The 25162-nt window shown below is 35.8% G+C and overlaps 1 long non-coding RNA gene and 1 other non-coding gene across 2 annotated transcripts; both read right to left on the bottom strand.

Moving 5' to 3' along the window:
• Window positions 1–19305: 19305 nt before the first annotated feature.
• On the bottom strand, window positions 19306–24942 carry LOC110712513. Its single transcript, XR_002509597.1, has 2 exons — window positions 24219–24942; window positions 19306–19670 (listed from the first exon to the last, which is right to left on the bottom strand). It is a non-coding gene; the product is annotated as an uncharacterized LOC110712513 (long non-coding RNA).
• TRNAT-UGU lies at window positions 24882–24953 on the bottom strand. Its single transcript has one exon. It is a non-coding gene; the product is annotated as a tRNA-Thr (tRNA).
• Window positions 24954–25162: the final 209 nt, after the last annotated feature.

Genomic DNA, 25162 nt, shown 5'->3' on the forward strand with positions numbered 1-25162 from the left:
AATAATATTAAATCGACCATATTCCCAAAATACCCCTAGCATCGGAGTGCCTTGAGCATCCGAATGCTAGGGGAAAAAATGTCCAAGCATAGGTGGCTAGCAAGCGCACCAAGCCAAGCCTAGCATGGCTGGCTAGGTGCGTGCTAGCAGCCACGCACAGCAGCAGCTAGCAGCCGCAAGCACGTGGTACGTGCAGCAGTTAAGCTGTCGCAAGCTAGGCGTGCTAGCAGCGCACGCGCTAGCAGCAAGCCCGCACCAAGTGCGTGGCTTGCGCGCACAGCAGCAGCCCGCATCTTGGTGCGGGGCTGGGCTCGGGCTGGGCTCGTGGCTGGGCCATAGGGTCGATCACTATGGGGAAGCTTGAGGAATATGGGAGCAAGTGGGTAAGGACATGTGGCACAAGGAGAGTATTGAGTGGGGAGCAAGTATGGTCCCCTACTCTCCATGTGGTCCTCACCAACCTATTTCACATGGTAATGCAATTTGTAGATTTATTATTAGTTTGCAATTTTAATTTAATTTAGCTTTAAATTAATTTGTGGAATTTCATGATCCCACATTGATGAGATAGAAATTCCCACTCATACTTTCCTCTATAAATACCAACCTTGGGATTTGGAGTAAAGTGCTTAAGTGGGAGTTAGAAAGAACATTCCATATTTTGGAAAAACTCTTAAACTCTATTAACACTTGGGTTTTGGTCGGACCTTGCTAACTCCATGGTAGCAGACTTAAAAGTCGTGTTCGTCCTTTGTGAGTGGATACCATTGGAGGCACGACATTTGCGGTGCTCAAGGCTTTCAAGTAAGAGCCCGTTTTGAGAGGGAGAAGCTCGCTTCAAGGGTATGATTCGTTCTTCCTTTTCTTGTGCTTATTTATTTATGCTTTATGGTTTTATTAATTACGAGTGGTTCCTTGGGTCGGGGTTGTTTCCGCGGTGAGTCGGACTCACCAAATCCCAACAGCGGTATCGGAGCCCCGCTCGTTTATTTTTATAATCATAATTTTCAAGGTTTATTTTGGCTTATTTTTCTGGTTTAAGTTGCTAATTAGATTAGTAGCTCGGTTTTATTTATTTCAATCCCGTTTTTAATGTCGAATTTGGCCCAAAACCCAGATTTTCGCCCAAAAATAGTGAATTTTGGGTGGAAAAGGTGTTATGGAAAGGTTTTTTTACCCCTTGGGACTGTGATTTTAGCCAAATTCTGACCAGAAATGCCTTTTTCGAGGGATTTTTCGTTTTTGACGAAAAGTTTTAAGTATTTTCTAACCTTGAAATTAATGGCATAACTTGTTGATTATGTGGTTGATTATTTGCATTATTTTCTGCATTTTTAAGTCCCCTTAAAGCACACTTACTTGGTAGTATTTGATGCTTAAAGGTTGATTTATTTTCACATAATTGCAAACTAATTGCTTTTTAGTGTGAAAATTTTTGTTTTGAGGCTTCCTAAGTGTTAAAGATTCAATCTTTATTTGTGATAAGTGATTGAAACTTAAAAACCACTAAATTCCATGTTATTTTGTGTTAAACTTTGTTGTTTTAATCATTTAGAGTTGATTGGAAACATAAAGTTTCAATTTTTGTGATAGAAATTTGGTTATCTTCATGTTGGAAGATATAATTTTCAAGGATTCACAAAATTTAGATGTTGGAATTTTCATTTGAACATTAAAGTTCATATTTTTCCAACTTCCCCTTACTTTGTTAAATTCTCAAGTTAATTTAAATTGATTAAATTAAAAGTGAGAAATTGCCTCAACTTTGTTATTGCACCAAGCTAAACCAATTTAATTAAGAATGGTTCTTGGAATTATTTTAGTTATTTGCACTTTGAAATTTTATTAAGTTAGACTTGTTTAAAATTTTTATTTTTTGCTCATTAAGTTAGTTCTAAAATTAATTTAGAATTAATTAATTATGCCTCGCGAAATGGGATCAAATCCCGAGGCCATGGCACGCAAAACGAGGCAAAGAACCACCCTTGGCTAGCCGGGCTGCATAGCAGCCCGCATGTGGCTGCATAGCAGCCCGCATGTGGCTGCCAAGGTGCTGCCACGCCTTGCGTGCGGCCACACGCGCGGCAGCAGACGGCCGCAGCAGCCACGCACCAGCAGCCATGGTTGTGCGTGCGCGTGCGTGCGGCAGTGGCAGCAGCCCATGGCTGCTTGCCGCGGGCCGTGTGTGCGGAGTTTTTTTGTGTGTGCATATGCTTGGTGCGGTGAGGTGAATAGCCGTAGTATGCTTGGTTTGCATGAGCCGCGATTATTCGAGTTTCCTTGGCAAAACGCTTAAAGCGAAAGCCATTTGAAATGCGGTTGACTTAATATTGCTTATTTTGCCGTTTTATTTATTTTAATTAATTTTGTTTATTTTAATTAAAATTTTGGGAGGCTAGGCCTTGGTTTTGAGCGGCATTGGAAAAATTTTATTTTGACAAGTTTGGGTGCTACCGACTTAATTAATTGGATTAATTAAGGGAACTGCGGAATTTAGTGGGAGCTTCAATTAATTAATGACGTCAAATTACATAATCGGTAAACAACTTTGACTAGTTTTAATTAGGCGTGTTAATCGGATTAACCACCTAGATTAGTTACTAGTGCGCGCGTTGTTTAAATGCATTTTACTTGTTTGATATTGTAAATTGAATGGGCCATTCACAAATAGTGAATGGATGAATGGAATATATATTTTCTCTCACAGGTTTTATGAAATAGCAACTAGTGGGACCCGATTAGGATAGAAAATACGGACTACGTGCCGTTATGTATTTTTGTAAATCTAAATACGGTCTACGCACCTAAAGTATTTTTGTACCTTAATATTTAGATTATTCCTAGTCGTAGACACTAGTATTTGCATAGTTTGGTTAAGTCTTGAAGACGGCGTATCTTGGAAGACAAAGCCTTGAATTGCAAATGAAGACCTTTTGAAGATTTGAAGAATTCAAGGGGTCATGCTAGTTGCCAATACGCATCTATAATTTCGCTTTATATTTTATGCTTATATACATGTGAATTATTCGTTAGATGCATGTTTAGGTTTTCTTTATGTTGCGATGATTAGTTAAGTTCACTTAAATCAACCAACATAGAAATCCTAGGTCCCTAATAATATTGAGTCAAACTTGCCTTTCCAAAACAACACTTACCAACCGAACGAGGGTGTTGGTAGGCTACGCCAAAGCGAGGTTCCATCACTTCTCCAAGGCTCATAAGGCACACTGGGTGTGCACGTTGGTTTTGGTTTAACTCATCGGTATGAGTGAGGAGTCCTCACATACCGTGGCAAAAGAGATAAATCGTCAAAGATGCATTAGATGCGACGTTGTCTAACCAAGAGTGGCTTAGAGCCATTAGCAAGGCAATGCTTACCCTAGAAGATTGAGTGTTAAGACAAGCCAAAGCATGCTTAACCACTCTTTGTTTCTTCAGATCTTGGAATCGCCTTATTTTCACAAAATAGGGACAATTTTACGTGTAAATAAGACGTTAAATAAGTATTGAAAATTTGCATGAATAAAATTCAATCTTATTTAAGTAATTTTGAATGGTTTTTCATTAAAATTCTTTCAATTGTAGAATCATGTCTTCAACCTCAAACAACCAGTTTTCATTACGCTCAATTCTCGACAAGGAGAAGTTGAGTGGTACCAATTTCCTTGATTGGCAAAGGAATTTGCACATCGTTCTTATGAAAGAACAGAAAGAGTATGTCCTTGATGAGGAAATTCCCGAGGCTCCCAATGAGGAGGTAACTCAAGCAGCCCTTAACCGATGGCAAGTAGCCGATCAGGATGTCAAGTGCGTAATGCTAGCCACTATGACTCCTGAACTTCAGAAAACCTTCTTCGAGAAGGAGTCGGCCTATGAGATCATTTCTGAGATACATAATATGTTTCAAGAACAGGCTCGAACTAAAAGGTTTGAAACCCACAGGCAGATCCTTGAGACTAAGCTCAAGAAAGGAGAGCCAGTCAGCCCACATGTGCTCAAAATGATCGGATTATTTGAGAACATGGGAAGGCTTGATGCGGGGTATTCAACTGAAATGGCTATTGACATCATTCTCCATTCCCTTCACAAAGGCTATGACCAGTTCAAGATGAACTACAACATGCATAGCATGGAGAAAACCCTCACCGAGCTTCATGGGATGTTGAAGCAAGCTAAGCAGACGCTCAAGGATGAGGGAAGGCATGATATGCTAATGATTAAGAAGGGCAAGCCATTCAAAAGAGCGGGCAAAAAGAAGAAGGGCTTCAAGGGGAAAGGAAAGAAGAACTTTCCGCCTAAGCCGAAAGCTACCAAAGACAACAAGGAGAAAAAGGTAGCATCTTCTAAGTCTGATTCCGAATGCTTCTATTGTAAGAAGAAGGGACATTGGAAGAGAGACTGCCTCAAATTCAAAGAAGAACGGAACCGTTGCTTCTACATCAGGTATTTACGTTATAGACTTTAACTTCACTAGCTCGGCTTCATGGGTATTAGATACCGGATGTGGCTTACACCTTTGTTCCGATTCACAGGCACTAAGGAACACTAGGAGGCTAACGAAGGGACAAATCGAGCTCCGGGTAGGAAATGGAGCAAGGATTGGTGCTATATCCGTAGGATCTCTTAGTTTGTCTTTGCCCACGGGGTTAGTTTTGGAACTTGACAATGTTTATTGTGTTCCCAACATTACCAAAAACATCATTTCAATTTCGGCGTTGGACGCCAAAGGTTTTGAATTTCGAGTTAAGGACCAATCATGTTCATTTTATCTCGATAATGTTTTATATGGTACAACACATTCAGAAAATGGTCTTTATGTGTTATATATAGACAAAGAAATTTATAACGTTAATAATCCTGCAAAGAAAGCTAAGACTATACCGTCTAGTCAAACTTACTTGTGGCATTGTCGTCTTGGCCACATTAACATCAAACGCATCAAGAAGCTTCTTCAAGAAGGTATTCTTGACTCATTTGATTTAGAATCCTTTGAGAATTGCAAAGGATGTTTATTAGGCAAGATGATAAAGCAACCATTCTCCAAGTTGGGAGAAAGGGCCGGTGACTTGTTGGGACTAATACACACCGATGTATGTGGGCCAATGAGTACACCCGCAAGGAGTGGTTATCGGTATTTCATAACCTTCACGGACGACTATAGTAGATATGGTTATGTCTATCTAATGTCGCACAAATCTGAATCGTTTGATAAATTCAAGGAATTTCAGAACGAAGTTGAAAACCAACTCGGCAAGAAAATCAAAGCGCTTCGATCGGATCGAGGTGGCGAATATTTGAGCCAAGAATTCAATGACCATCTGAAAGAACATGGAATACTTTTAGAGTTGACACCTCCGGGAACTCCTCAATGGAATGGAGTATCTGAAAGGAGGAATCGAACCCTGTTAGACATGGTCCGATCGACTATGGGTCTTAGTGAACTTCCAATCTCTTTCTGGGGACATGCACTTTTAACTGCGGCACTTACACTGAATCGTGCTCCGTCAAAGGCAGTGGAAAAGACTCCATATGAATTATGGACAAATAAACCTCCAAGGTTGTCTTTTCTCAAGATTTGGGGATGCGAAGCATATGTCAAGAAACTCATTTCTGACAAACTTCATCCGAAATCTGACAAGGTTTACTTTGTAGGTTATCCAAAAGAAACCAAAGGGTATTACTTCTACAACAAATCCGAGAACAAAGTGTTTGTTGCTCGTGATGGTGTCTTTTTGGAGAAGGAGCATCTCTCCAAAGTGACAAGTGGGAGGAAAATCGAACTCAACGAAGTTTGAGAGGACGAGCAACAAGGACAAGTTGACAATCAAAGTGCACACGAAGCATCTGTTAGTCAAAATATGCAAAGTCAAACCGACAATGCAAATGCTCAGTCCATTACCCTACGTAGGTCAACTCGGCCAAGATCTCAACCTGACAGATATCTCGGTGTTGTATTAACCGAAGATCAGGACATCCTAGTAGTGGATGGAGATGAGCCGACAACCTACAAGCAAGCTATGACGAGCCCCGACTCTGCAAAATGGCAAGAGGCCATGAAATCCGAAATGGACTCCATGTTTGAAAATCAAGTATGGGACTTGGTTGATTTACCCGTAGGTTACACACCTATCGGATGTAAATGGATTTTCAAGATGAAAACCGACAAAGATGGAAATGTATTCATTTACAAAGCAAGGCTGGTAGCAAAAGGTTACAGGCAAATTCACGGCGTTGATTATGATGAAACCTTTTCTCCAGTAGCTATGCTTAAGTCCGTTCGAATTCTTCTAGCGATTGCTGCATATTACAATTATGAAATATGGCAGATGGACGTCAAAACCGCCTTCCTCAATGGAATTTTGGAAGAAACTGTGTACATGACACAACCTGAAGGTTTTGTCGACCAGAACAATCCTAAGAAGGTATGCAAGCTTAAGAAGTCCATTTATGGATTAAAGCAAGCAAGCAGAAGTTGGAATCTGCGATTTGATGAAGCCATCAGTAAGTTTGGTTTTATCAAGATCCAGATGAGTCTTGTGTTTACAAGAAGGTTAGTGGGAGTGACATCGCCTTCTTAGTCTTATATGTCGATGACATTTTGCTCATTGGAAATAGTATTCCGTTGTTAGAGTCTGTAAAGGTTTGGCTCGGGAAATGTTTTTCAATAAAAGACTTGGGAGAGGCTCGGTACATACTAGGCATCAAGATTTATAGGGATAGATCAAAGAGGATGATAGGAATGAGTCAAATTACTTACATCGATAAGGTACTAGCTCGGTTCCAAATGGAAGGAGCCAAGAGAGGGCACCTACCCATGTCACATGGCATAACCTTAAGCACGAAGCAGTGTCCAAAGATACCTGATGAGTGAGAAAGGATGAGTCGTATTCCATATGCTTCGCTTGTTGGATCGATCATATATGCCATGATATGTACTAGGCCGGATGTATCATATGCCTTGAGTGCTATGAGCTGATACTAATCAGACCCAGGAGAGGCGCATTGGACTGCGGCCAAGAATATTCTGAAGTACCTGAAAAGGAACAAGGATAAATTCCTGGTTTATGGCGGTAAAGATGAATTGGTTGTTGAGGGATATACCGACGCAAGCTTCCAGACAGACAGAGACGACTCCAAGTCACAATCCGGATACATATTCTGTCTCAATGGAGGAGCGTTTAGTTGGAAGAGTGAAAAGTAAAGCACAATCGCTGATTCTACAACTGAAGTCGAGTACTTGGCAGCGTCTGAGGCAGCCAAGGAGGCAGTTTGGATTCGCAAGTTCATTGATGAACTTGGTGTTGTACCCTCCATCAAGGGTCCAATAGACCTCCATTGTGAAAACAATGGAGCTATTGCTCAGGCTAGAGAGCCACGAGAACATCAGAAGGTCAAACATGTCAAGAGGCGATTTCACATGATTCGAGAATGGAAGACAGAGGGTGAAATCAGAATTTGCAAAGTGGGAACGGATGACAATGAAGCCGATCCACTTACTAAACCCTTGTCTCAAGTGAAGCACAACAAACACATTGAGGCAATGGGAATCAAGCATGTCGCGAACTGGCTTTGATTTCCATATTATAGTGTTTTAATTAAATTTTGGACAATGTTAATGTAAAGCACTATGATGAACCATTCGGTTTTTGGAGTAATTAAAATTTTTCATGCAATTTAATTCACTCTGTCTTTATTTAATTGTGGTTTAGAATTAAATAATGAGTCCATTCGATTTTAATAAATATTCAAAATAGGGTATCAAGTCAATGGCTTTGATAAAGAAACACCTATTAAGTGAGCATTGAATATTTTAATCGAAAATTATCCCTAATCAAGGTCATATTTTTGTGGACGATTAATGACCATTAGAGATTATTGTGTAATATGATTTATAGCACCGTTTCTTGTGCTATGAGGATATAAATCATTTGCACAGGTATTGGTTTAGAACCATACTGGATCGACCTATGAGAATACTTTAAGAGATTTAAAATCGTCATAAGTATTTTTCTCATAATAACTATCAGAACTCTTTTCCTTGACCATGAGTAGTGGGAGGTCTCTTGTTTGAGTACTAGTCCGCTTTGGTATCCGCCAAACGTCTGCCATAACTGGGGATTATAACGACATATATCGGGCGGCTAGGTCCTCTTAGTAAGAGAAGCTACATTACAAGACTGGAAATGTCCCCCTACTAACAATAGGGAACATGTCTTGTTGTTTACAAGGCCTCTCGAAGAGCGAGACTGTGAAAATGCATGGCCGTGCTCAGGTGGATTTTAGAAATCATCTGCTTACTGACAGTCAAACTCGGATTTCGAGAAACACTTCTGGACGTAACAGAGATAACGAGTAATCTTACTCTGTAGTTCATGAAGAGACATAGGAAAGGGGCTATACACTAAATGCACACTTGTCCGGAAGGACAAGTGGGAGATTGAAAGGAATGGTGTCCTTCGAACAAGTGTATTATTCTGATTACGGGTTCAGAATTATTAGAAAGCTAATATATTCAGTAAGGTCAAGTGATCGGAATGTCTGGATGGAGGCCGCTTCCGATCAGTAATATTAATATAATTAATATTACAGCTTAACCTTGACTGAACCCTTCGGGTCACACCCAAGAAAAATATACGAACCGACTCGACGAATTAATTTGGAAGAAATTAATTCGTCGCCCGAGTGTTAAATATTTTGACGTCGGTAATTCGAGCTTGGAGTGTCAAAACCGATCGTCGGAAGTTGAGTCAAAAATAAGACGAGACGCGCAAAATAATAATAAATCGACCATATTCCCAAAATACCCCTAGCATCGTAGTGCCCTGAGCATCCGAATGCTAGGGGAAAAAATGTCCAAGAATAGGTGGCTAGCAAGCGCACCAAGCCGAGCCTAGCATGGCTGGCTAGGTGCGTGCTAGCGCACCGTGCTAGCAGCCACGCACAGCAGCAACTAGCAGCCGCATGCACGTGGTACGTGCAGCAGTTAAGCTGTCGCAAGCTAGGCGTGCTAGCAGCGCACGCACTAGCAGCCACGCACAACAGCAAGCCCGCACCAAGTGCATGGCTTGCGCGCACAGCAGCATCCCGCATCTTGGTGCGGGGCTGGGCTCGGGCTGGGCTCGTGGCTGGGCCATAGGGTCGGTCACTATGGGGAAGCTTGAGGAATATGGGAGCAAGTGGGTAAGGACATGTGGCACAAGGAGAGTATTGAGTGGGGAGCAAGTATGGTCCCCTACTCTCCATGTGGTCCTCACCAACCCATTTCACATGGTAATGCCACTTGTAGATTTATTATTAGTTTGCAATTTTAATTTAATTTAGCTTTAAATTAAATATGTGGAATATCATGATCCCACATTGATGAGATAGAAATTCCCACTCATACTTTCCTTTATAAATACCAACCTTGGGATTTGGAGTAAAGTGCTTGAGTGGAAGTTAGAAAGAGCATTCCATATTTTGGAAAAACTCTTAAACTCCATTAACACTAGGGTTTTGGTCGGACCTTGCTAACTCCATGGTAACGGACCTAAAAAGTCGTGTTCGTCTTTTGTGGGTGGATACCGTTGGAGGCACGACATTTGCGGTGCTCAAGGCTTTCAAGTAAGAGCCCGTTTTGAGAGGGCGAAACTCGCTTCAAGGGTATGATTCGTTCTTCCTTTTCTTGTGCTTATTTATTTATGCTTTATGGTTTTATTAATTACGAGTGGTTCCTTGGGTCGGGGTTGTTTCCGCGGTGAGTCGGACTCACCAAACCCCAACAGCTTGAATTGTTTAACAAGGAAGAAGAAAAGGAGTTGTTACCTTCCAGCGAAGACAGCGACGGTGATGCGTCGACTTGGGTGCCACGCGCCGGCTCCTTGGCGCGGCTCCGACATGAGCCCAGCTACACGCCGGTTAGGCGCGTGTCCATGGTAGCGGCGTGTGCGGTGGTCTGACGACGATGACATGAAATGGAAGAAATTCCATATTGATTGAGTAGTTTTCCTAGAGTTTTGCTTGCAAGTTTTTACCTTTCACTTGAATGGATTTTTCTTGGTTTAAGAACTTAGGATTAGCTTTATTTTATGTTATTTGGTTGCTATAAACTTCCTAAAGTTGTTAGGAATGTTTTTAGTGAATTAAAGTTTGTTTAGGATTAGGTTTAATTTCCTATTCTAATAAGAATTAGTAATTCTATTCTAGTGAGGATACTTGGGGAATAAGGTTAGGGGTTCGTCCGTCCTATTCCTTGTAGGAGTATAATTAATTAGTTTTTAGTCTATAAATAGGGAAATTTTGTGGCTTTTGGATCATAGAAAATCAGATTCAATTCAATACAAATTGTTTAATTTTGTTTGGACTTTTCTTTGCTAGTTTTCACTTGAAGGAGTTGTTTTGATAATTAGAACATTTAATTCTTAGTTCTAGGAGTATTCTAAGTTTTGTTCATCAAAATACTTAGTTCTAGGAGTAGTCGAAGTGATTTGAGTAGTCTTGAATTCGTTCCAAGAGTGATCGGATTACAAGTCATATCCGCTTCATTGTTCTTAATTAATTTGTTCGAGTTTCTAGGGGAATTCGGAATGCTTGTGTTACTTGTGTGAATTTAGATCCTTTATTAAGTTAAGGGGCTTAAATCCACATTACAATATAAGATTTAGGCTCCATTTCCTTTCAACAAAATTTTCTGCAAAATTTATAGGTTTTAATTAACCTAACAGAGCTTCTAGATTCCTCATTGTCAATTTGTCACACATAACATCAAAAGTAATTACGCTTAAATTAGTACGTCTAACGTAACATCTCTCATTTTGGTTGATAATATCATTTCAAATCCAATTTTTTTGTATTTGTATTAATTTAGTCTGGAGTACAGTCGACCATAGGTCAAATAATACTCTCTTTATTCAGATGTTATCTTCAAAACTACTATATATGAAGTACTTTGCTACATACGAGTATCTACGAATATGGTTAATTATAATTAATAAGAAAGAAACAAAATGAGAAGGTTATATGAGCCTTCCTTGATGTATAAACCTCTCCATCGCTTGGTAATAGCAACGTATTTGAGAGTGACTTACAATGATAAGTTTAACTAAGTAACAATAATAACCAACATTAAATCATCAATACTTTATTAACGAATTGAACATCAGAAAAAACTCGAGCTCGGTGAAAACCAAGGTAAACCTATCACCTACGCGACTGGTATAAACTCATATTATTACTAAAGATATTATTAGGGGTCGTTTGGTATGAATATTGAAAATAAAGTGGAAAGAAAATAAATAAGATGGAGCCAGGCACGGAGGAGATGAGGTAAGTAACTCTTGCCTTTTTATTTATTTGGTTTAATTATGGCATGAAATCATTAAAATCTGCCTCTTTTTCTTTTTGTTTGAGGGCACGTAAGAGACCTCAAGTTTTAGACAGGCAATAAGTAGGTGGAAACCATTACGTACCCCTAGCTAATGGTAACTGTTACCTTAGCATTATAACCAACCATTAGACAACGGTAATGGTTTAATTGAATCCATTTCCACCCTAAGAAACACTTTATTCCAGACATGCTATCAGTGTTATACTGTAATACATAAATCTTCTTACTATTCTTGTTTATATAGTCGTCATTAGTCACTACTCACTAGTGAAGTAGTGAAACCACCATAGACAACAACGTGGTAACGGTCGTGTTAGAGTAGATATTTATCAAAAAAAAATTAAAAAAAGATTTTCCAAATCACCTTCGTAAAATATCCTAAACAAGCATATTAATAGACACAGTTTACTTTATTATTAACTTTATAATATAAAGTAACAAAAATAGAAAGTGAAGAAGCTAGAGTATGAAGAGATAATGGTGAGATTAGACAAATAAAGAAGTAAAAAAGGGTGACCACCAAAATCATATCAACATATCTCGAACTCAATCACCAACTCCAATTATAACAAATATCATGTTTCTCAACTTGCCCACTTGTTTCAAACAAATACTTGTACAAGTATATGGCTTTTCAGCAAATGTTAGTTGCCCCATTAATTTACATTATAATCATAATTCCTGTAGAAGGATAGTAATAAAATGATCAACTACCGAGATTGGCATTTAATATTGACCAATATTTCATATGAGATAATCAAAATGAAACGGAGCGACTGATAGTAACCACTATCGTTATATGTTACTTAAAATTTCTTTTAAGATAAAATATACGATAATTTATTAAATAAATATCCTTTTGATAATACTAATACGGAGTACTACAAATTAATAACAATAATAAATAGTTAATATAAACAAATATAGAGTAGTAGTAGTAATAATAGTAATAATAATAATAATAATAATAATAATAATAATAAGTATTTGGGGTTCTATGATGAGCGCTTTGACAATCCTTCTATATCTAAATACAATTTTTTTTTTTTTGAAGGGATATCTAAATACTATTGTTCACTTAAGATCGAGTTAAGTATAAAAATAAAAATAATAATGCCCTAAGTATATGAGAGGTACGTTATTTTTTTTTTTTTTTGCTAATTCCGAGCTTAATTCGGGCCCCTAAGGGCTAAAGTGACACCTAAAACCTTAACCGAAGATTTTTCAACATGTAAACCGATGAAAAAATTGAATCGGGCTCCAATTTACAATTTATACGAACTTTTGGGCTACAATTTGCAAAAAAAAATTTAAATGGTTGCAATATACAAAATACGAACTTTAAATGGCTGCAATTTGCAAATTTTCCTTAATGTACATAACGTTTTCTTTTATTTAAAAAAAATGTTTATCTATTTATAAAAATGGAAACTCTTAATCACACACTAGTTCTATATACATAATATTATATGACTAATTAATCTAGAAAATTGTCTTAAATTTCCATATACAAGCACTATATATTGTAAGACAATTCAAGGCTTCAATACAATGAATGACACCAAACCAAATTGACAAAATAAAATCAACTCTAGCAAGAGCCACAAGTCCACAACACAAGGACTAACAAAAAAAATGAAAAAAAGGCGTAAAAGTGAAGCTAAAAAAGGAAAGGTGATTTAGATTAAGAGACAAAAACAAAAGAAGAAAACAAACTCTGTTATATTGCTATCTATTGGCATATATAGTTTAGGGCATTATTATTACTATTTTTATACTTATATTATTTCCGTACCTCTCATATACTTCACTTGAAAAACTAACGTAACGTGGCGAATTATGTAACTTGGAGTTCCAATAATGCCTTTAGCTAGTTGCATTAAGCATGCATCCAAAGTATGAGATGCAATAACTTTCACTTTTTGTTTCAAAAGTTCAAGTAAATAAGTGTATGAGATATTTTAGTAGATCAAGCTAGCAATGATGCATTATTTCCCAATCTACACTTTTCCCTTGATAATGAAAACACAAATTAAAGTGTGTGTTGAGGTGTGCTCCCTCAAATCACTTGACCAATTCTATTATTGAGATGTGCTCGTTATGCTTAGTGTGTGACTTTGTCGAAAGTAAAAGACGGATTTTCGTTTGAACCGCCTGATTCAAAAGTGAAGGAGATCGAAAACCTTTCCTTATTAGCTAACTAGTTTGAGTTAGCTAAGGGGATTTTTTGAATTAAAATATTCTGCTTCTATGTTGGGTAGTTTGGTTTTTTTTGCTGTTTGTGATGGTTGATTACATTAGGATATGTTCACTTCTCTTTTTTTTTACGTGTAAAATTAAATTATTTATTTGGAATATAAGTTGTAATAAGTCTCAGAGTAAAAAATAGGGGGCTAAATTAAAGTATAAACCTTATGTCTCTAGTTTTAAATATTCACATATTGTATGTAGCAAAACTTTTATATATCTCTAGTTTAAAATATTCACATATTGTATGTAGCAAAACTTTTATATTCATATTTTAAGAAAATAATTCATTTTATCAAATAAACAGCCAACTCAAAAAAATCACAGAGCTAATCACACTCCTAATCCCCTATGAGCCTTAATAAAGATGTCCTCTTAAGCAACTTGTATTAGCTAGGAAGGTTTATTAGCATTCATGCACTGGTGATAATTCATTCTTCCTTTGACAAAAAAAAAAAAAATCATTCTTTTCCTTGTATTATTATCTCAAATTTTATCAAAATATAAAATTAGGTACTTTAAGGAATAATATCTAACTAAGGTGTGGCTTGCCAAAAGAAATATCTAGTCAAGCTGAGCGCACTAACTATCGGTCAACCGCGCATCCACTCAACTTTAATCTATACATTTATACATATTGCCTTTATAATTCGTTGTATTAAGCCTGTATAAAATACATTATCTCTCCCAAATACGGTGTATATAAAACGTGATTATAGTTTCACACAATTGTATTATTAATAAAAATAATAAAAATCGAGCATTATGCTTATCTATAACTAGGTCTACTTTGGCCTTCCAATAAATAAAAACAATAATTCTTGTAAATAAATAAAAACTAAGTCTACTTTTGACAATGTAATGCATACATTATCGCAATGATGTTGATTTCTACTTGCTAATTAATAATACAAACGGGTTGGGCCGTTGAAGAAAGAGAGAAGGGCCACGTTCGAAATTGAAACTAGTGTTGGTATTTTATAATTTTTTTATTTTATTTATTTTTTTTTTATTTTTTTTTGGAATAAAGCAAAGAAGAAAAGAATATGATCCTTGTAAAAAGTACCAAAAGCTTATAAAGAAACCGTGTATTGAGATACCAATTCCACAAATAGAATTATACTTTATATTCTCACCAAGTATATTGATATTAATCCACGTTTAATTTGATTGATCCATGAGGGATTTTATAGAACCTTTCATCTTACCTACACACACCAAAAACAGTACATAAGCTAGCTACATCATTTTTTATGACACGTACATCATGTTTTCTATCATGTTTCATGCACAGTCAAGTAAAACTAATAGTCATCTTATCCAAAATTTATAATCCCTCGTAATTAAGTGTTCACTATAGTTTCACTAATAGAATGTAACATTTATCTAATTTACTCTATGTTTGAAGATTATTTGAGCAGTATACAATTATTTTTGAAATTAAAATGAAGAAGCAAACTAACATGCCAATCATATAGAGTATATATGAACTATATATATGGAGTACTTCATATAATAGCAAGCTAATTAAGTAGTATTCAAAGCCAAAACTATGGGTTATTTTCACGCTATCAAGATGTTAACTAAAATCTGCAGAGTTCCAAACCAACGACCACAAATCATCAGGAGAAAAAAGAAGGGACATATTTTTGGGAACTCAAAACTTATCCTTATCATATCTTTGAATGTGCATACGACAATGGACGATCTTATTAAACCATGCAAAACATGCATGCAATTTGCGTAAGGTCTGTCCAAAATTTACCTTGGTTAATTATTTATTTAAATTTGACGTCACATAGGGAATAAAGCCACGGATTTGTCAAATTGACTTGGATCGCACCCATCACTACGAGAAAATACGGAGTAAATAAGTTTGAGCTACTCTTTATATACTGCCTATCAGTAGGGAATTCACTAAGGTGCATTTTTTTTGTTCGTCGTGAAAATTTATATTTGCATGCGCTAATTTACAGCTCCTTACATACACTCTCTATAGACATAATGTCTACACCTCAGCTCGTCTTCAAAATCCTAAATTCGACACTGCTACATGATAAACTTACAGCTGCTACTATATAAGCCCTAACGAGTCGAGGTAACTTTAAATTGAAGATTCTTATTAATAATGCGCATTGGACTCATTTAACTAGTACTCCGTGTTTTTCTTTCATTACTAACATCGAATAAGTTAAATGACCTTTTTACGGGATCTTTGTAATAATATTTGATCTCAGGTCTCGAAAACCATTCCAAACGTTGTCGTTGGCATCGAACATGCACCAATTACAACCTGGTTGGTAATGTAAGTACCATTATATGGAGCATAATGCATAAATATACAACATAGAATTTTTTTTTTTGAAAAAGAAACAACCCAATTTAGCTCAATGCGTTTAGAGTTATCTAGTAAAGTCAATAGGAGGAGGCAGCTGGGGCCTAAAACTAGGAACCCCTCAAAAAAACTGCATAAAAAAATGGTGAAAAGCAGCTGTAAAACAATACCAAGTACTCGTACTAAGTTATACTCTTCATTATTCCAAAGATCTACGAATGAATTAGTGGCTTTCTTTTTCAACCAAAGATTATATTGTATGTATTGCCGACTTGCCGTGTCTATTTTATCTAGTTATTATTGGAATCATATGATACACGATTTTCTATGTGTTACACTACCAACATTCAAAGTATATAATCATGAATCATTTGTTTGTATTGTGCTCTTTATGAAACTTATTTGTTTGCTTACAAATACTTGTTTAGATTGTTTTATTTGATATTTACACGGTTTGTAATATATATTGTGACCGCTATTCCAATAATGTCATTAATTAACAAATTTTGGAAAATAATAATTTTCGTTGTCTAATATAATGAAAATAGATAATGAAACAAATTAATTATCACAAGGACTCACGTGAAAATAATGTTATTTTCTTCATATTCACAAATTGTTAAAGGTGAGAGTGAGGGATAGCTCAAATGGTTGTTAGAGCTTCCCTTTCGATTTCATATTATCCTGTGATCGATTCTTATCACCTACTTTTGTTGCACTTTGAACATCAAAAAAGCAAATAGTCAAATGCAGTCAAAGTTCAATTTAAGTTTCAATCTTAGGTAAAAGACTACATAAACTTTTATTATCAAAATTAAGCTTTAAATATTGCATGTATTGTGAAACGGAGAAAGTATTGAAAAGATTATGGCATTGTTTAAGAAGATGATTCATCTTGTACTCTTTTTTACAATTACCTTTTAGAATTTTTATTTATTTTTCACTTGAAATAAGATGTTCAATGGATATTAAACATTCATGTCAAATTTGAACTAGGTAGTTCTAGTATGATTTAATATAGTCTAATTATAACATAATAATTAATAAGTTTATGAAATAAGTTATGGAGAATATAGTCTTATACTCTACATTAGTACATTGCTTATATGAGTGATAGAAACCTAACCTACCTTTTAATTTCAAACCATGAGGTTGAATATTTGAATTGGAATATTTCTACCATGATATTGTTTGTGAAATGCTTGTTGTCGTCTAAACCATAATATATTTCCAAGTATAAAGTATTGATAGATTGTGATGCATAACTAATCGATCGAATTCAGAAACCTATAGTGTATTCACTGGTCCACAGCTCCACACTAGTCTCATATTTGATTTTAGCATAGACGCAAGCAGGGGTGGACCCACCTTTAGTCATAGTGGGTCCGGTGACACAGTATTTTTTTTTTAAAAAAAAATATCAAAGAGACCCCTTATTATAGATAGGTGGTCTCTTTGATGCTGCTGTTGGTAACAACAAACAATATCAAAGAGACCTCTTATTAAGATAGGCGATCTCTTTAATGCTGCTATTGCTACAAAAGACTTGCTGTGGTTTTTTTTAAATATTAAAGAGACCTGTTATTTATATAAGAGGTCTCTTTGATGCTGCTATTGCATTTCGCAATTTTTTTGCCCTACTTTCTTTTTTCATTAAAGAGACCAGTTATATTTAATAACTGGTCTCTTAAGTTATCTCACTTTTTTTTGTATAATTTTTTAATAATTTTTTTTCCCTTTTTATATCTTATATTTGTACAACCAATTTTAATATTTCCCCATAAAGCTTATCAATTAACTAAAAAATCATAAAGTTAATTCAATATAATAATTTTATTGTACCATTTGTTTATAACATGTTATTTGTAGTATTTTCGACTTGTAAAATTGAATTTTTAAGTACTGTATTTGGTTGTGGTATGAATTTTTGTGTCCTATTTTTGGATTGCAATCAATTTGGTGAAATATATATATATATATATATATATATATATATATATATATATATATATATATATAATTTTTGGATTGAAATTAATTATGAACAAGACATGGAAAAAAAATTGTACTTTCACAAATGATCAATAATTGATGGTGACACACTATCTCAGAAATCCTGGATCCGCCACTGGACGCAAGTGGTTGAGTCCACGCAAATCTCTTAAATTTAAGATCAATCGGTATAGGGTTTGTTCTCATACGATTATTTTCAGTTCAGTTCAGCTCTAATAAGTTACGTTATGTTCAGTTTAGCTCCTAATTTCCTTCTCTTATAAAATATTCATTTCATTTCAGTTCAGTTCAGCTCTAATAAGTTTAGTTCAGTTCAGTTTAGGTCAGCTCAGTCAATGAGACAGACCCATACTCTTTCAGTTTCTTTTTGTTTACTATACTTAAACTTTTTCCGTTGCACAAAAAAATTTTAAGCAGGAATCACAAAAGGAAACCGCGGGAGTAAACTTGTGAGTAGCTTCATGGGACGAAACCATGTTGGGTTGGGCTTGTTAGAGAAATGTGTTAGGTTTATGTACTTGAATTTCAATCTAAAACAAGTAGAGAATGCATCAGATTATGTTGTTGATTATCAAATGCATAATGTTCATATTTTCTGGGAAGATTATGATTATTTAGCATAATCGTTCTGAAAATGAAATATCATGAAGGTCCAGTATTTGGTATCACAGGTGTACGAAAAAATATAAGTTCTAGCATCAAATTCATCATGAAAAGTACGAGCGGGGACCGGAGGTTGGAGCCATCAAGAAAAAGTTAACAGCAGCTGTAAATCAATACAGAATAAGTATTCGATCGACTACTCATGCTTTTCAATGCGGTATTCTTCTTAATCGACAAATAAACTTTTTACGAAGTGTTACATTTCCGTGTGGGTATTAGCTACCTCAGTAAAATGATTTAATGCCGCGTTGTGAAGCAGATAATCTCGTTCTAGTCTGTGAAGCGATGGGGTGTCTGCACATATGCCACCGTCCAGCAGAATTTATAATCCGACAAGAATGTAGCTTTCCTTACATGCTTTGACACTACGGTCATGTGGTCTATTTCTTAACATACACCCCTCAGCATACAGCAACCCCGGCTACCTTGCTTAACAGGGCGCTGCCCTAGTGCCCTCCATCCTCAGGTCATATGAAATTCTAGCAACAAAAAGTTCCAAAGGTTGGCCTAGTTGGCTCAAAATCTCCTTTCACAATTTAAAGACTACAACTTTTGAATTCACTTTGTCCCACATAAGGTTGAAGTGAAAAATCTGTCTAAGAATAAGCACAATAGTTGATTTCAAATATTTTGATCAAAAATATAATTTTCGAAAACCAAAAGAGAGCATGGGAAGAACATCTTGAAAAACAACTCAGAAATTGAAATTCCTCAAAAATCAGCATGTTTAACCAAAAATTTGAAGATGAGATGTGTATACCCTAGTTTATTTCCTATTGAAGTCTTCACCTGAAATAATAAGAAAACAGAATAAACACTCTATAGTTTTCAGGCCAACAATGGGTTACAGGCTTGAAATGTTAAGTGTGAATCCATGTCCACAAGAAGGTGCAGAAACATAAGAGAAGCTCGGCCGAAAATGCATGTGTCAGGCATGCTGCAGCCAAGAATTCCAAAATACCGCCAAAAATGAAGTGAAGCTCGGCAAAGTAACCCTACTGGAAACACCATATGTAGGTCGCAGTTCAACATTAATATACATGGAACCTGGAGAGAAGCAAAAAAAAAAAAAAAAAAAAAAAAAAAAAAAAAAAAAAAAAAAAAACAATGATTATAAATTATACAAGACATTCTAGTATTTGAGCTCACGCAGACATATAGTAGTCTTTCTGCAGACCTCATACAAGTAATAAAGAACATTGCAAGATTGTTCTATCATTGAGATAATCAGACATCGTCAATAGTTTCAAGGTTTGTTATTTCATGGAAAGAGATGCACGACATGGATATAAAAGTGTATAAAGACCTGAAGTCTTTGCAAGAAAAGTTACAATTGAACAAGTTCAGGAATGCAAAAAATTGGCTCACTAGGAAAATAATCACAACAACAAAATAAAGGGTCTAAAATTCTTCATTAGATATACTTAAGAATAGGGATATCCAGCAGAAGTTCCTTCCTCAACTAAAAGTTACAATGTAAAGAACAAAACTATCTTCTTATAGAATTATATGCTTGAGTTGCTGGACGCAATCACAAGATAAGCTTGAAAATAATTTGAAAAGCCTGTAACAGGAAAATATTTCAAACATATAAATGGAAGGAGCCTGACAGCAATAGGATGTAGTAGTTGAGTAGACATACAATTCCATTCAACTCTTAAGTGATGAATTATAAAAATAAAAAAATAAAAAATAATAAAAAATAAAAAAATAAAAAATAAAAACCTTCTAATACCAAATAGGCAAACAACATAGATAAATCAAATAAAAGTTGAACTATCTTCCTGATTGGTAACTAAAGTAATTTTATAGGAGCCCCAACACTAGAAAAGTACTAAGAATATCAATGCTCTAAAGAGAAACCCTGGGTTACTGATTACTAAAAATGGGCAATTATACCCACAAAAGCATTGTGAACAGAATCAGGAAATCTGGCAGTGTCTGGTACAGGATAGGCCACATAACTTATATCAATTAGTCATCAATTAGTATTTACTTTTGCTACTAAATTAGCTTACAGTGCTATAAAGATTATTCTCCATTATAGTAGGGAGGAAATCATAAGTAAAAATTTACTAAAATACAGGTAAAGTCAGAACTTTCAAAGCTTTTCCAAGAAAATCTAGCCAAAAGAGCTTACAATGCTCCAGCTTTCACTGAGCAAGTAATGGATAAGATACCAAAGTTTGCATTGATAGTCCGCGAGGTTGTTTACAAGAAAAGAGTCAAAATCAAATTATTGAGGGAATCTTATAGAGAAAAGTAGGGAGCTCAATTAGTTAAGGGAGGGGCAGAGAAGTTAGTGCTACTGTGTAAAGATTGAATGTCTTTACTCTTTAGTTATATAATTAGCATCAGAATTGAGGATGGTTAACAGTAACACTGCAGAGAGGAAAGCTTTAAAGGTATCATCGTAAAACAAAGCAGGTTGTAATGGTCCAGTTAGTCTAATTAACACCAGAATGTTGCTTTTAAAGTAGCAACCCAACTTCCAACTATGAGGACAAATTGGTCACAGATGGACAGTCAAAACTTATCGACAGACTGCTTCTAGAAAATTGGAACCCACAGATGGACTGATTGCCCATTATGAGGACAAATTGGTCACAACAATTCACACTATCAATTATTCTAATCCCATAACAGTGCATACTGAGCACAATAACGTTCCCTCGTGTTCATTAGCTAGATAATAAAAAAAAACATTAAAAGGAATAGCGACTATCATGCCCTACAGAGTACAGATTGACAACAATCCTGAGTGGCTCAGGGACTCAGAACTTCAGAAGTAGTCCTAATATTTGTCAATCAACGCACACATGACTTATCAAATTTCCTTCGTCACAGTACTTGAGAACAAACCTCCAAGAAAAATATAGCATCACTGAATTGTACAAAACCTAGAAATTGTTAGTGGGTCCTCTATCCCCATCACACCTACCATGATCAGCAAATGTCAATTGCTAATCACCCATTTGGGCAGCATTGAGTTAATGATCTTGAGGACTCTTGAAAATTTCTGACATCAGAAGAGCCCTATGCCCATAGAGAGGCAATGCAGGGTGACGACTTTTAAGCTAGATTAAGGACATAAAAAAGAAAAGTGAGTTGCAAGTGATGCCACTTGTGTACAGGTTATAATAGATACACAATCCTCATAGAATTGCAGAGGTTTGTGGACATCATTAGAGAGTACAGCAATTAATTGTGCCTATTATCTGAAAACAGGGAGCTGCCACATAAAATTGCATTTACTAGCAATTGACTTACATGATTGACAATACTTTTGCAATAGAAAATTGGGTTGGTATAAATAAATGCCTTGTTGATAGCCAAAGACTTGTTAAAATTAAATTCTCGTTGTACCAAAGGTATTTGGTTAGTGGAAATTCAGCCGGGATTAGCAGATACTACTCACACTAGTTCTTTTTGGAAGTCAAAATAAATGAATCAAGGTCAATTTTGAAACAAAGAGCAGCTAAAAGTGTAACCCTCCCTCCAATCTAAGTCTTGTGCAAAAAAGGTTCTCGCATAAGAAATAACATTCATAGAAGAATGAATAAATGTAATAGAAATTTAAGGAGTCAAATACCATAACATGAAAAAATGATAATTAAGAAAGAAATGCCAAGGGAAAAGAGACATTCACACTGGATTATATTCATTACACTAAGATGTATTGAGTACTACGTGTTTCAAGAATCATAACATCCACATTTATGAACGAAGGAATTCGAACTGTATAGCAGCCGAGCATGAAGAACAACCTGCTTCATTAGTGCAACAGCATATACAGAGTTCCAAGTTAAGGCTCCATGTATAAGTGGCAGCTTTTCACCTTAGGGCAAGGGTTTTGTCTTCAGGAGAGTACCTTTTTACATGGGCTTTGGACTTCTTTCAATCACAACACATACACCTAATACCTCCTTGTATAGTTGTATGGCAAATAGATAGGTAAATTATCCAACTAACCAATAATCTCAGCAATTTTTCTCTTTAATTAGACACTAATTTAAGTAGAATACTTTACTTGGCCACTGAAATAGTCATATTATCTCCAAAATTGCAAAATCAACTGAGGTTACAACTTTGAAGCAGGAAGTAAAGTCTGTTTGCTTCAAATTCCACTTTGATACCATCAAAGTTTCAAGACAGTCTTTTGTTCCTCTTAGGTGTGTTGACTATTGAGCTAATAACTCAAAGTTAAAAAGGTGAATGATTGGAAAAAAAAAATTAATTGTCCAACAGCAGGTTTACTATTTTTACTAATTTAGAAGATTAGAGCAATAGCTTCTATAAAACTAAGTTTGGGAAGGCCCAAATGATAATGTTAGACAAAAACTTGATCTATATAAATCCTATGACCATCAAAATCTATATGACATGAGATAGAATAAAACAATATCATGATAAAGGTTTAGGTAGGGTAGCAGCATCCAATAAAATCAAAATTGATACTTCGTATAACAACACATGATACCCAAACGGAGCACTTAAAGGCAACAATCAGTGTGCAATTGACTTTTTTCACAGATAAACTGGTTATATAATTCTCAGTTACAGAACACAAGAAAACAATCCTCTATACTATCCCTCGACAAAAAAATGTACCCTTAACATACAGTGCGATTAAATAGCTAGATAGCCAATAGGATAACCAAAGGAGGCTACAACTTTAAAAACAGATAGAAAAATCCAACTTAATTTCATAATCATGTCTGTTTAAAAATCCACTTTGATGCCGTCAAAGTTCCAAGACTGTATTTTGTTCCACTTAGGTGTGTTGACTATTGAACTAATAAGTCAAAGTTTGAAAGAGAACGATTGTAAAGAAGTCCTGCCTAGCAACATATCCAATGCAGTACCTAACTTAGAGGTTTAGAGCAATAGCTCTCGGTCAGACTGCATCTAAGTCCATATGACACTTATGATCATCAAAACGTGTATGCCAAACAATAACAATATCATGATAAAGTGTAGGGTAGCAGCATCCTTATATCAATTGATAATTTGATATAGACACACAAAAGGAGCATTGGTGTGCAAATATTGGGAAATCGATTCTTTTCACGAGTACGCTGCTGTTAATTGCTCTGTTGCCAGACACGAAATAAGATCCTGAATACTATCACTTGACTAAAAATGTATCGTAAGCAGTGACAATAGTTACATCCTACGGCATATCAGCTTAAAGGAATAAACCCATACCAATTAACATCACTCATGCATTACATATAGTGAACCAGCGATCAAGCAGCTAAAAATATTGCTACGCCCAAACTATAATCATCCTCGCATTGTAGAATCAATCCCGTATTCATTTCAAACAAGTACACAAACTATTAACAACACTACTACACCAGAGTTTAGCCTTCAAGCTAACACCACTCCTACCACCTATGTCATACCATAGTACATCAAAATCTCATTAAGTTCCAAAATACAACAAAAACACATAAAAATGTTTGCAAATAGCTTAATCCAGCTTTCAGAACAGTTTATACATAGCACAAAGTAATACAATCACAAGAACAAACAACCAAAACCAAAGTAATACTTAAAAAATTGTTCAAACAACAATGAAAGAGGAAAAACCTGATCAAGTTTTAGTCTTTCGACGAAGACGTTTCCTGAGCTTCTTATACTTATGCTTGTTCATCTTCTTCTTCCTCTTCTTCTTCACACTATCAGCCCACATCATTCCCGGGTCCTCCATTTCGGGTCCGGACCCCAACCCAGGTGGTGAAACCGGGTCCAAAAAATACCCAAATGAAAAACTCGGGTAAATCTGCGATTTGCTGAAATGGGTAGCTTCCATTAAACCCTGATTGCTAGGGTTTAACCCATCTCCATGGTAAGTTTGACCAAGAAGAAATGATTGATTAAGCAACAATGGAGGAGAGAGATTTGTGGGGTTTTGATGGGTTAATGTTGCAATGAATCTGGTGGAAGATGGTCTGCGAATTAGTTCTCGCAAAAGCCGAGCCATGTTTTTCTGGGTAGGAGAAAAATAATGTGGAAAATGCTTAAAAAGATTGAGTTTTTTTAGGGATTTAGGATGAAAAATTCTGGGAATTTGAGCATACTGAAGTATGAACTTTGATTTGGGTTCTTTGATTTGTTTAAATTTTGGGGAGAACAGATTTAGAAGAGAGGAAATTAGGGCAAAGTTTTGTAGCAAGGGTTTATTGAATTGGGAGGGGAAGTGAACTAGGAAAGAGAGTGTGGGAAAAAAAAAATAGAAGGAGCACATAATTATGCCCTCACGCAGGATCGAACTACGGACCTCCAGTTTACAAGACTGGCGCTCTACCACTGAGCTATAAGGGCTTCGTATTTATTTGATTCACTGAAATGTTATTCCCTTAAACACTTACAAAGTCTGGTTCATCTAATTTTGACTTGCTCTTAATATTTCTATTTTGATCAATTTTTACCAAATTACGTTATTCATACACTCTCAAGTGTTTGATAGTAATCTTCATATAGGAATTTTCCATAAAATGAATCTCAAGTCACACGTACTCTCACCGGTAACA

Source organism: Chenopodium quinoa, unplaced genomic scaffold (genome assembly GCF_001683475.1).
Source record: "Chenopodium quinoa cultivar QQ74 unplaced genomic scaffold, ASM168347v1, whole genome shotgun sequence".
NCBI classification, from domain to species: domain Eukaryota; kingdom Viridiplantae; phylum Streptophyta; class Magnoliopsida; order Caryophyllales; family Amaranthaceae; genus Chenopodium; species Chenopodium quinoa.